Source organism: Talpa occidentalis, unplaced genomic scaffold (genome assembly GCF_014898055.3).
Source record: "Talpa occidentalis isolate TD23 unplaced genomic scaffold, MPIMG_talOcc4v2.1 talOcc4.15, whole genome shotgun sequence".
In the NCBI taxonomy this organism is placed as follows: Eukaryota; Metazoa; Chordata; class Mammalia; order Eulipotyphla; family Talpidae; genus Talpa; species Talpa occidentalis.
The window spans coordinates 20,584,114-20,598,548 of NW_023601543.1; the positions used below are offsets into that span (position 1 = coordinate 20,584,114).

Consider the following 14,435-nt stretch of genomic DNA (forward strand, 5'->3'; position numbering starts at 1 on the left):
TTGTATAAATAAAATAAATCTTAAAAAAAAACTTCAGCCTTTAACATCCATATATCAGACCGTGGCTCAGCCCATTGCAAGCCGTGTGTTAGTTTTGTATTGCTGCATAATGACCACAAACTTTATTGTTTAAACCAACGCAAATGCAGCATATCATAGTTTCCTTGTGCCAGGAGTCTCAACATGAGTCTCTTTTCAGAGTCTCACAGGCTTTAATCAAGCTGTCAGTCTGGCCATGTTCTCATCTGCAGGCTTGACTGGGGAGACAGCCACTCCCAGTCTTTTTTGGGCTGTTGGCAGAATCCATTTCCCTGTGGTTGTGGGACTGAGATCCCTGTTTGCTAGCATCCTATTTGCCAAGGGCCACTCAGCTCATCGTGGCTGCCACAGGGGCCTCGCCATGGACAGCCTAACATCATAGTGACTTAATTCTTCAAAACCAACCAGAGGAGTCGCTTTCCATAATCTGCTAATGCAGAGTCTTATATAAGGTAACATAATCACAGCAGTGACATTCCACCAACATTTCCATAATTGAACCAATTCAGGTTAAACATTTTGACAAGAATATTTCATAAATGTTAATGTTGTTTCCTTTTGTGTGTTCGGAAGCTGGTAAATCTTTCTTTCTACCTCTGCCCCTTCTACCATATTCTTTTTCTCCGCCCTACTCCTTCTTCCCCTTCCCTCTCTCCCTCATTATGGACTCGTGTGTCTCCTTAAGTCAGCTTATTACATTTCCATTGCTTTTATAGTCTTTATTATTATTATTATTATTCTCATTAATGGTAAGGTTGTCCCACATTTTGCTAATAGAAACCCCTTTAAATGGCTTCTGGTTCCTTCTGGCGTCACCCCATTGGTCTTTGAGCATGTACTTGTTTTCTGGAACAGAGAGCGCTCCTGAGCAGTTTTTGTACTTTTCCTACCCTAGAGCTGAGAGCAGCTACCTCACCAAGGAACTTTGATTACTTTAGTAGGAAACAGTATCTTGAAACCACCAAGATCGTGGCAAAAATAATTTACTTTAAAACATATAATGATAGGGCCTCCCCAGTGGCACAGCAGTTGAGCGCTGGGCTGCGAAGCTGCCCACAGCCTCTGCAACACCGGTTCAATCCCTGGGCACCCCGGGTGGGGGTCCCACATGGTGCGCAGATCTCTCCTGCCGCCTGCTGCTCCCCTCAGCCGTGTATCGTCAGTCTGCCTGTACTGTTTCCCGCTCTGGCTCTGGTGAATTCTCTCATCCTCCCGTGCTTCTGACTGTACCCAGTGCTTGTAGAAATACATAAATAAATCTTTAAAACAAACCATAATGATAAAACTATTTATATTATTTTATTTTTAAAGATTTATTTAGCATACACGATCTGGGGCACAGGCCAGAGATGCAGGGGGTGAGAGAATTCACCAGAGACAGAGTGGGGAACAGAACAGGCAGACTGACTGAATTACACTGCTGAGGGGAGCAGCGGGCGAGGCAGGAGAGGTCTGCTGCACCATGTGGGTTGCCCCCCGGCCTGCCAGGGATCGAACTCATGTTGCAGAGGCTGTGGTCTGCCTCATAGTGCGGTGCTTAACCCCTTGGGCCACCAGGGAGGCCCCATATAATGATAAAACTTTAATGACAGGGCCTCCCCGGTGGCGCAGCAGTTGAGCGCTGGGTTGTGAAGCTGCCCGCAGCCTCTGCAGCGCCAGTTCGATTCCTGGCCACCGGGCGAGGGTCCCACATGGTACACAGACCTCTCCTGCCGCCTGCTGCTCCCCTCAGCAGTGTACTTCGTCTGTCTGCCTGCTCTGTTCCCCACTCTGGCTCTGGTGAATTCTCTCACCCTCCCACGCTTCTGACTGTACCCAGTGCTTGTATAAATAAATAAATAAATCTTTTTTTAAAAAGTTGAAAAAAAACTTTAATGACATATACTTTGTTTTTTTTTTTAAATAATAAATTTTATTTTTATATTCCCCATACATTTGCAACCCCCCATTCTGACCCCAATCCCTCCCCTCCCGCCCCCCACTCCCCAAAAACTGTCTCTGGTTCATAGTTGTTTGTTGATTTTGATTTTCACTTTCTTATAGTTATTCATTTTCCTGGTCCCTTATTTAAGTTTTCTAGATTCCTGCTATGAGTGAGACCATCCGGTATTTTTCTTTTTCTTTCTGGCTTATTTCGCTGAGCATGATCCCTTCCAGCGCCATCCATGTTGCTGCAAATTGCATGTGTTTATCTTTTTGGAATGCTGAGTAATATTCCATGGTGTATATGGACCACATCTTCTTGATCCAGTCATCTATTTTTGGGCATTTGGGCTGTTTCCAAAGCTTAGCTATTGTAAACAGTGCTGCTATAAACATAGGTGTGCAGGTGCTCTTTGGAATTGATGTTTCTGTGTCCTTTGGGTAAATACCTAGGAGTGGAATTGCTGGATCATATGGAAGCTCTATGTTTAGTAGGTCCAGAAATCTCCACACAGCTCTCCATAGTGGTTGGACCAGTTTGCACTCCCACCAACAGTGCAGGAGAGTTCCTTTTTCTCCACATCCTCGCCAACATTTGTTGTTGCTAGTTTTTTTAATATGTGCCATTCAATGACATATACTTTGAAACCAAAATATATAGCACCCACTACAGCCCTGCAGTCCAAACATAATAATTTTTCATTTACTCTGGCTTTTAGCTTTGTTGGTCACAGGACCTAAATCTGTGGTTTAGAGAAATTGAAATACCTAATCTATATGTCATGTAACAGATCTTAAATGTACTGGATATCATGAATCCTGTTTGGGTTTGTTTTTGTTTTTTACAGTCAGCTCCAATTTTAAGCTGCTATCGGGAGAAAACAGCTTATAACTTTATAAGCTTTCTGTACATAGTTTACTTTGGCAGGAATATGATTTGACCCATTGTATGTCTTTCCTAGGATAGGTAAGTGTTGTACTCGTGTATCTTGGCAGTAGGTGGATGTTGCTCTGCCAGGATGTTATCCCTCATTCCTCGTGTCTGGTCTATACCACTGTTATTATTCCCACCCTACAAATGAGAAAGCTGAGAACTAGAGAATGTAAGTGACTGGTCCAAGGTCCTCCTGTGTGTAAGTGTCAGAGGTGAATCTTAACCTCATGCCTGTTTGCCATCAAGTTCATGCTCTTACCTGCCATGCTGTGGTGACACGAGATGAGTTAACAGGCATGTATAGAGCTTCTGGAATAATTATCTCTGGGAGGACAGAGCAGTAAAAGCGGGTCTGAAAAACCAAATCCTGCTCATGAAGTACTGGATGCCTAATATGAGGAATAGCATCTATTTTAGGTTATACAAGAAGAAATAAGTGTGTTGGCAACTTCAAAGTGATATTCTACAAAAGGAGTGTACAAGAACTGAGAGGAGTGACAAGCATTTAATAGGGTTATGATGGATTGAGAGAATTTATCTTCTCCTTAAATTCACAAACATCCCCAAGCTGTCACTTCACAAGTTGTGTACACCAGGTATCATTTATGTGACACTGCCCTCATTGTCATCTTTCCTCCTTGAGCCAGAAAAGTTGCCTGAATCTAAGAAGAGATATTCTTGACTTTTTTTTTTTTTTGAGGTAACAGTTCACAGTGCTGTATAGGTTCCCAGATCTTATTTTCTCACCACGTCAGTAACCCACTGTCCATTCACCATTCATCACCAACCACTACCCACTCCCATGCCCCTCCTGCTCCTCTGGTAGCCACCATTCTGTTGTCAGAATCTAAGGTTTGTTTTGGGTTTTTTACTTTATATTCCACAAATGAGTGAAATCATAAGGTATTTTTCTTCTCTTGACTTCTTTCACTTAGTGTCATCCCCTCCATGTTGTCACAGATGGTAATAATTCATCTTTTTTATGGCTGGCTGATATTCCATTGTGTATATAGACCACATCTTTGGGCACATAAGATGCTGCCATAACTCGGCTGTTGTCAATAGTGCTGCAGTGAACATACAAGTACATATATCCCTACGAATTAGTGTTTTTGTATCCTTTGGGATACAAAGTGGAATTGCTGAATCATATGGTAGATCTATTTTTACAATTTTTTTTTTAAGATTTATTTATTTATTTATACAAGCACTGGGTACAGTTAGAAGCACGAGAGGGTGAGAGAATTCACCAGAGCCAGAGTGGGAAGTAGAGCAGGCAGAAGGACTGAAGTACACTGCTGAGGGGAGCAGCGGGCGGCAGAAGAGGCCTGCGCGCCATGCGGGACCCTCCTCTGGCGGCCAGGGAGCAGCTGGGGATTGAACCGGCGCTATGGAGGCTGCGGGCACCTTCGCAACCCAGTGCTCAACCACTGCGCCACCGGGGAGGCCCTATTTTTACAATTTTGAGAAACCTCCATACTCTTTTCCATAGCGGCTGGACCAGTTTACGTTCCCACCAACAGTAGACAAGGTTCCTTTTTCTCCACATTCTTGCCAACATTTATTATTTCTTAAGTTTTTAATAATAGCCAGTGGACTGTTCTGAATAACTTTCAGGCTAGCTTGCTTACAGTAAAGCAAACTTTTTTTTAAAGATTTATTTATTTATACAAGCACTGGGTACAGTCAGAAGCGCGGGAGGGTGAGAGGACTCACCAGAGCCAGAGTGGGGAACAGAACAGGCAGACTGACGAAATACACTGCTGAGGGGAGCAGTGGGCGTGGCAGGAGAGGTCTGCGCGCCATGTGAGACCCGGCGGAGCTGCAGAGGCTGCAGGCAGCTTCCCAGCCCAGCGCTCAACCACTGCACCACCAGCGGGGGGAGGCCCTGGTAAAGCAAACTTTACAAATACTTAGTGGGATGTGTGGACAAGAAACAACGCCATGCACAAGAGTCATCAGGGAAGGAGAGAAGGATAGAGGCCTTTTGAAAAAGAAGTCAAAATATTTTATTTCATCCAGTTTAAAAAATATGTATCTCGTGTGATCTTCCTGGTTGTTCTGAGGGACCTACGTTCCTGGTAGCATTTGGGAAGATTATATTAGAGTTAACACTGTTCAAGATATGAAAACAAAATGGTTTCCCTCATCTTTTACCAGGTATGCAAAGTGTAAACTTGCTGGGGCTGTAAATCACTGTTTCCCCATGTTTCCTAGTAAGATGGTATGAAGGAACATAGTTTCTATGTTGACTCAGTCCTGCCGCTTAGGACTTTTTTAGGACTTTTTTTTTAAAGATTTATTTATGCGTACAAGAACTGGGGTACAGGCCAAAGGTGTGGGGGGGGGTGAGAGGATCCACCAGAGACAGAGTGAGGAGCAGAACAGGCAGACTGACTGAAATACACTGCTGAGGGAGCAGCGGGCGAGCCAGGAGAGGCCATGTGGGTAGCTCCCTGGCCGGCTGAGGATCGAACTCGTGCCGCAGTGGCTGCGGACAGCCTCATAGGTTGTGTCTTAACCCCTTGCCCACCAGGCAGGCCCTTAGGGCATTTTTCATCCGTATTCTTGTATAATTAAAACTCGACCCAATTATAAGCCACAGGTTTAGAAATTGAACACTTGAGAATTTATGAAATATTGTAACATACGCCTGACTGTGAAAGTCAAAAGCTGGTATTTCCTTTTCCCCCTGGATCTTACTTAAGGAGAGGTGTCTAAGGTTAAACGTAAAGCCCCTTTATCTTTGAGGAAAACCACATTTTAAGATATCAAATCCAAACTTCTCTGTACTCTTTACAACTGGAATGGAAGGTAGAAGGCTTATTAAATCGTACTGTGATGTTTTATCCTTTTTCCTCAAGACTAGATTCCATTGCTCCATATGAATCACATTCCTTCTATTTTGAATTTCTGCCTCATTCTCCCGGAGAGTTTTGTTCTGGCTAATCAGAAGGACCAGGATAATTTGAGCTTCTGCTTCGTGTGTACTTTGTTTTCTCGAGGTTAGTTTTATTACTAATTTTAATACAATGTATGTTTTGTGGGTTGCCTGATATGTCTCAATAATGGAGTCTACTGATTTGGGGGTGAATTTAACATTTAGGTAAATGTACAGGCTCAAGAGAATGTCATAGGGGCCCTCATCACTTTTCTGGGTGATGCATTAACTCCCAAGTTGACTCTTATTTTATCTCCCACCTCCAGGTAGTCCTTCATCTAGCCCAACTTTTATTTGGTAAGGATAACTAGTTACCTAGGTACTACTAAATATCTATAGCACTAATGATTTTTCAGCTTGTTGGCTTCAAGTTATACTTCTGGGTATATCTAGTTACCTGTAATTTAGAAAATAAATAGGTAGCACTTCCTAACAATGCTACCTCCTTATTATTATTACACACAACATTAGATTTGAGAATGTTGTCTTCATTAACTTTATAGTCTCAAATACTTATTCTGGTTATTTCATGTTCCCTTTATTTTTACCTAGATACCGCTAGATAGATTTGCATACTACCAATTCAATCCAACAAGTAATGAGAATTAGATTTGAGAAAATGTTTTCTATGTTCTGGCTTCTTTGACTTTTTTTACTTATCTCTACCTACTTAAAGGTAACTGGTTCCCTAGGGAATCCTACTTATCTGTAGCACTAACTTATTATCCCAACAAGAAAAAGGAAGGTAGAATTAAGAATATGCTTTTCAACTTCCTGTATTCAGCTAATCAAGTTACCTTAACTAAAATGTAGTTTGCATGTTCCTTTAGTGCCAGTAGTTATCTATCCTATTTATTATGACAAGAAACATGACTTCAGAGTTGTAGAGAATTTTCTTTGCTTCCGTGGTTGATAATTCTAGTTATCATCTGTAGCCATCTCAAGAAATCTAGTTTTTTAGGTATCACCACTTTTTTATAGTACTAAGGCAAATTCCAGTAAGGAATAAGAAGATATTAAGGTTGTACTTTTTAGCCTTCAGGCTTCAAATATTCATGTTGCCAGGGACTTCCCCATGTGCAACGCTATGGCATCCTAGCGCAAATTAACTGTGTGTTCTGCTGCCACCTAGTGGTCACATTTTTTCCTTGGTCAGTGGAGAAATCCCTTGCCCTCATTTTTCTGTTTTACTTTAATATCGCTAATTAACAAACTATCTACATCCCAGAGCAGCTGTACAGTTAGCTCATTATTAGAGCAAGAAATAAGAATTTAGACATGAAGTGATGGTGGTCTTTGGACTGGTTACTCTAGCTATCACGAATTATCTGTAGTTAACTAATCATCTACATAGCTCATTATTCCAAAAGAAAAGAATTTCTATTTGAGAAGAATTTGTCTTTCAGCTTCTTCGCTTCAGTATTTCCAGTTATCTCTAAGCACATCCTGTAAATTATTATCCTATGTACCATGAGCCATCTTTCAGATAACTAATGATTATTGAGAAGGATATGTTTTCCAACTCATGACTTAACTATTTAGGATAGTATTGTTTAATTAATTAGTTACCTAATTACCATTATTCATGTAAAACACTAACTCATCAATTCACCAGATAAAATAATTTAGAGTCCAAAACAAACTATATGTCAGCCCTTTGCTTCAAGTACTTAGAGGATACCTCTAGATAAGTCTAAGTAGACACTTAGGAGCCACCAATTGTCTATAGTAACAACTCATTATCCCAGAAAGAACTGACTAACATTTGATAAGAATATGCTTTATAATCCTCTGGCTTCAACTATTCCGTTTTCATCTGGCTATTTCTTTTTAAACATTGCCTAAGTAAATCTAGTTAGCTAGATTACTAACTCCATATTTTAAAAATTAGAAATAGGAAATGAAATTAATGTGTCTTCCAGCTGCCGAGATTCAAACTGTTATTACAGATTTCTAGTAAACTGGTTACCTGGTCAACACTGCCAAACTTCAAAAAGGAACATTGGGTTAAGAAGATTGTTATTTTCACATTTCAGCCTCAACTACTTATCTATAGTTATGTGTAACTATCTACCTAGTTAGTAGTAGTTAACCACAGATCTAAATCTTAGCCCCACGGGAGATAGGAATTAGGATTTTGAGAACTGGTTTTTCAGTTTCCATATACAAGCTTATTTCCTAATTTTCTCCGTCCTTAGAAAAAAAACCTAGTTATTTAGATACCAATAGTTATCTATGGTGCTTACTCAATTAGGGTGGTCAGGAATGGTTTATCCACTTTTTTATTTCATTAGTATTGTTTAATAGCACATTAAAGATACATACTTAATGAAAGTGAGAGAAATCACCAAGCTTCTTAAATGTTTACTTTTATGCTTTTTGTCCTTGATGTGCAAAATGTGTTCACTGTTCTTTCATTTCAGTAGCTATATCAAGTTAAGAGCTGCAAATTAAGCTGATAATAAATCTGGTTTCACCCTGTTTATTCTTCCTTGGACCTTCAGAAATGTGGAGACATTTCTCTGTAGTTGTCGCTTCACAACTATACATCATGAAGGCAGTAAGGAAGACCTCCCTATATTAACTGCCCATTCTTGTTTAAATTGGACACTGTGAGGATGGATCCTAAATGGTCTATTTTTAACCCATGTTTGAATGTTCAAATAATTCCACTTTAATCTTTAAGAACAAGCAGAGCCTTCAGTCAATCAACCACCTCCTTGTGGCTCAGAGCTTCGGCAATCAGAGAAGAAACTGAAAGTCCTGGGCCCTCTGCTGGAGAGGATCAAGCCATCCTTTTCCACACCATCTCAGAGTAGCCATCATGACCTCCATTCATCATTTTGTCTTTAGCAAGCGGGTGTGTTGTTAGCAGTGATTCCAAAACTTCTTTCATGAGGCAACAGGACCTGCACAGACCCAGGGAAAAGGCCCTTCCTGGTTTTGGTTCCTTCAGGATCTTTCACAGCAGCAAACTTGCTTCAGTTCTGTGCACCCAAAGCAGCTCCTGGCAGAACTACCACGTCATAATGTCTTTGTTTGTTTGCATCTTCCAGACTGGTATCAGGCAAATGACAATATCTCAGCTACACTGTTCTGGGTCTTTTCGAGCCAGATCCACAACAGTGACCTTAATTCTAGCTCGTCTCTTGACATGTACAAAGATGACTGTCTCCCTCTCTTCTGCTCCTTCAGCAGGGAGGACAAGAGCTTTTTCTGAAGCCATTTCTATGTTATATTTTCAAGAGACTGAGTCTCACTCCTCTTCCCACGGACCTGGCTCCTTGGCCAGCTCAGTGGCATTGGTGTACTGGTACCACAGAACCAGAACCAGACTAAATGGGGGTGCTGGTGGAGACACATGCAGGCCATGGGCATTAGTTTTTCTAGATTCAAAAAAATACCTGGTTATCTCTAGCAATGCCTACTAAACTGATTATGTAGGTACCAGTAATTGTCCATAGGGTAACTCATCGAAACAGTCGCTAAGAATGTAGTATTAAGAACAATGGTTCTTCAACTCCCTTGAACATTTTTCTTCAGCATCCTGTTGAAACCCATTATTCTAGACATCACCATTTACATGTTATTAATAATTTGGTTCCACCAAATATCTATACACTAATTTGTTATTCAAATAAAGAGAATTTTGAGTTGACAGGAAATGTGTTATCTCTAGTTATTTCTAGTGCACTAATTGCAAAAATACAATTGAATATCTATAGTAATAAGTCATTATCCAGCAAGAATATGAGTTTATAATTGGGAAGGTGGTGTTTTCCAGGTCCCATCTTTAACTATTCTACTCATATTTAGTTCTCCCTGGAATAACTATATACTGAGTTACTACTATTTGCTTACATAATGGCACATTCTTCCATGAAAATAATATAATTTTCTCTATCTCTTTAGAGATGAAAGTTTTCCAGCTTTGGTATTTTAAGCAATCTAGTTATTTATACATCTTCCCAGTTAAGTATTTACATAGATACCACTAATCATCTACATTTAAATATTGTAGAAAGAATAATTAAAATAATGATTTTTAAATGTTTTTCAACATCTTGGCTTCAGGTAGTTTTCTAGTTATATCAAATTATCTCTAAATAGGTAGCTACCTAGGTGCCACAAATTATATTACTAATGCATTTCTATGAAAAATATAAAGTTAGGTTCAACAGAGATGTGTTTTCCAGCTTCCTGCCTTCACCTACACATTCTAGTTTACCCATCATTATATCTATAGAAGTCTTGCCTGGGTGACTACTTATTTACAGTGCTACTTCCACATTACAAAGAGATATAAATATCAGATTTGAGAATAATAGGCAGTTTTTTAACATCCTAAATTCCACCAGTGTGTCTCATTATACCTAGTCACCTTGCTAAAATAGTTACCTAGGTATAACTGATTACATACATGTTAGTACATTAATTTGACAAAGTATGACATTTAGTTGTGAGAATATTTTGTTTTCTTTTTCTTAGCTGTAAGTCATTATTGCTTTCTGCCCCTAGTTAACTACTTACTAGGAACCAGTAGTAATCTATAATTTTAACTCATTATTCAACTAGATATAACACATTGGTATTGAGAGGAATGCTTTTACAGTGCACTAACTTCACCAGCATTTTTAGCCATCTGTATGTTACTATAGTCAAGTACTGATGTAGATATTACTAGCTATCTAGAATACTAACATTTTGTTTTAGAAAAAATTCAACATAACTTCAATTACTTATTCTCTAAGTAACTAGAGCCCCCCCCCAACAGTTGCCATTATTTATCTATACTATCAACTCATGATGCCAATAAAATTTGGAAATTGTTGTTAACCTCCTGCCTTGGTTAGAGAAAAGTACTTTTTAGCTTGGTGACTTCAACTCACTTTTTGGGTTTTCTCTAGTTAACAAGGGGCCCCAAATCGCCCTCATGGCCGTACCACTAACTCGTTACTCCCACAAGTTTATAAGAATGTTCAGTTCTTCGCTTCACCTGGCTATTCTAGTTATCTATTGTCAACTAATTATCTAGATCCCGCTCTATGTATTTCAACAAGAAATCAGTTAGATTTGAGATTAATGTCTTCTTTCCCTTTCAACTAGTTTTTCTGGTTATCTCTAGATAGCTGCTATAAATTAGTTACCTAAAGGCACCACTAGTCATCTTTAGAATTTATTAGTTACTTCCACACGTAGTTGAGAAGGATATCATTTCCAGTTTCTGGCTTCGGCTACTTCTTCCAGTTTTTTACTTTACTTTTTGGAAGTATAATTGATATATGACATTATATTCATTTCAGGTTCACAACATAACACTTTTCTAGTCTAAAACTCTGTTGATTGCACATTTGTGTCTTGGGTCCTGTATCTCATTCTCAATTCCAGCTACACGGAGTTGTGGTACAGCTGCGAGGGTGAGGGGTGGGCAGGTATTTGCAGGGTCGGCGGGGAGTCTGCACCCGTCGGCTTCAGCCTCTTCAGAGCAGGGAGCCCAGACAGCGGCTGTATCCCCACTACTTCAGGGCTTCTCTGAAGCCGTCGCACAGGAACAGATCACACTGGGTGGTCGAGCAATCCAGGAACTGTTGAATCTAAGCGCAGAGCCCCAACTGCAGGGGCCGCCAGTACACTATCTGCGCCAGGGGGTGGGGCTGGCCCGGGTGCCTTGGGGCGGGGTCTCAGGAGTGCGGGTGCGGGTGCGGGTGGGCAGAGAGCACCCCCACAAGGCTGCTGGCAGGCCAGGCGCCTTGATGGCGGCGGTGGCTGTTCTGTGTAATACCGTGATTTGCTATTTGTAATATTCTAGTATTCTTTAGTTAATTACCTAAGTATTTTTATCTATCTACAGCAATAACTCATTAACCCAACAGATTTTTAAAAAATGAATATAGTGCACAGAACAACTTCCATTTCAGCTCCCAATTCTAATTATTCTCTTTTTCTAAGTAACTAGACCTGCCCCCGCCCATTGCCATTATTTATCTATACTACAGACTCATGATTCCAATAAAAATTAAGACATTTGAGAATAGAGAATAGGTACTTATCTTTCCGCCTTCAAATATTTATTTTGCTGTTATCCTATTATCTCTACTTAGCGCTCATCCAAGTAACTCTACCTACATTACTAACCGTATCCTAAAAAGATAATAATAATAATTGGGGAGTTGAGAAAAGTATGTTTTCCCGCTTCTTCAATGGAAACCAATTTTCAACATACCTGGGGAACTAGTTATCTGGGTAATACTAGCGTGAAGTCTCCTTCCCTCGCCCCCAATCGGCTTGCACAGCCCAGCAGAGCGGGTTCCGGGGGGCAGTCCTCCGCCCACAGTGGGACGTAGTCCGCTAAGCCGCGAGCGGCTCCCCACACGCGCAGGGCGCCTCTCCGCTCCGCTTCTGGCTAGCGCGGCGCTACTTTATGGCCACGCCCCGGGCGCGGGCGCGTCCCCGCAGATCCACCCCAGCCCGTGCACAGCCTCTGGAGGTAGTGAGAACAGCAGTCATCTAACGGGCAGCTTGTAGGCGGGGAACCTGAGGCAGGCACGCCTCCAAAAAGAGGACCCCACCCGAGGATCGCCGCGGACCGAGCGCACAGTCTACAGGAGCGCACGGCTGCATCGACGGCGCACGGCGCACCCACGGCGCAGGGGATATGGCGAATCCGCCGTGTTGCCACCTGGCAGACGCCGGTTACCACAGCCTGGGAGCTGGTGCACTCCTGGAAGAACAGCTTGGTGAGTGCCTGGCCTGGGACAGGTGCTTGGCGAGCGCTGGGAAACGAACTTTTTCTGCGCGAGGCGAGCTGACTGGCTGTCGCTGCTCTCTGGCCGCGGGACCGCGTCGCCTATTCTCCAAGTAGTCTGGGCTCCGGCGACCTGATCTCTCTCTCTCTTTTCCTTTGCAGATTTGAAGCCTGCCGTTATGTCACTAACTGTACCAAAACACGAGGACCATCCAGGGTCTCAACCTGTGCAGGGATCAGCCGCAGAAGGAGGCCACATGGGCGCGGGAGCTCCGGACCTCACGGATGACGAGAACAAGGGGGCCGGCCTGGAGGGGACGATCCACGCGGCCACCGAGGGTCTGCAGCCCTGGGACTGGCACCGTCACCACCACCGCAGCGTGTTCACCCGGTTGCAGCTGAAAGAGCTGGAGAGCGTTTTCCAACGCACTCAATATCCCAACGCGTACGCGCGGTAAGGGGCGCCCGCCCGCCTAGAACGCCAGGGCGCCCAACCTTTCACTTTAGGCTGTGCCTCGGGGCTCACACCCTCCCCTCCAGAGCCAAAGCTACGTAGGGGGCTTGAGGCCACTCGAGTCTGCCCGTCCTTGAGCTCCGAGGTGGGGGATGATGCCTACTGGGCATCCATTTAAATATTTTCACGCAGCACATGAATGAATCAAGTCAGGAAAATTTTGGCGCCGCGCCGGTTTTTGTAAATAACATCTATGCGATCAGGATTGAGATCAAAGTGAGGAGAGTGAGGCAACATTGGGCAGGGGTGGATCTTGCCTTTCATTAGAATTTTGATTACTTTGTCGTTGTGGAATTTTTTGTGCATTGGTCTTGATTTTGAAATCCTACGTTAAAAATTATTAGTCCCGAATATTAAGGTTTTTTTTTATCAGTCCCTTAAATTTTGCAAAGGAAAATTGACCTAAAGCAAGCCCGGAGCTGAATATTACAGAAATGCCTGCTAGCATTTGGGAGGGTGTAAATTTAAAAACACGCATCCACAACTCCAAATATTAAATATTTGTGATTTTCTCCCCTCAGACAGGAGCTTGCTCTGCGCATGAATGTGACTGAAGGCCGAGTGCAGGTCAGTAACCCTGAAAAAAAAAGCAATGAGGGAGGGAGGAGGAGGCCATTCTAAATCCCGGCTCCAGGATCCCAATGCCTGGATCTCAGACAGTCTCATGCTGGTGTGTTTTGTTGCCTTTTCCATGCCTGGGAAATGGGTTTTCAACTTGGGGGTCTTGGTGAGTGGAAAATGGTTAAGTAAACCCCAACTTTTGGAAATTGGCTATTACCAGTGGGAAAATGATTTCCTGAGAGGGAGGGAGAGAATGGGGGAGGGAAGGGCCAGCTGGAGGGAGAACACCAAGCTGCTGCTCCTGGTCTCTGTGTAAGATGAAATGTGAAGTTCAACTCCTCCTGACATGCTCCAGGGAGCAGTTGTGTGACGTCAGGACCGGGTGCAGTCTCGCCTGGGAAGTATGCACTTTAACAAACTCAGGACCTAGGTTTTGACAGGGTTCAGCTATATTAAATTATCTAGAATACTTACAACCAAGCATAAACTCTTAGCCAAATATGAGTGAATTTGTAACTATTCAGGCACTGGGGTCAGGAAATAATTTCCACAGTGAGAACACACCCTGTGAGTAACTGGCATCTGCTTGGTTATGCGGAGACGGCTTCAGTCCAGGTGCCCCGCTCTCCTGCTCTTGTTTGTGGTCTGTGGTCATGTATGCAGGGAGTGGCAGTCCCACATTTTAGTTTTCAGGGATACTTGGACAGGGCAGCCTCAAAACCAATACTAAAAGTCCTCACATTTTGGTGGAAGGTGGGGGGAAAGTTTGCAAGTTGGA

The 14,435-nt window shown here is 42.5% G+C and overlaps 1 pseudogene; it reads right to left on the reverse strand.

The window, feature by feature from the left end:
* Positions 1-8,479: 8,479 nt before the first annotated feature.
* LOC119246547 (Parkinson disease protein 7-like) lies at positions 8,480-9,085 on the reverse strand (annotated as a pseudogene).
* Positions 9,086-14,435: the final 5,350 nt, after the last annotated feature.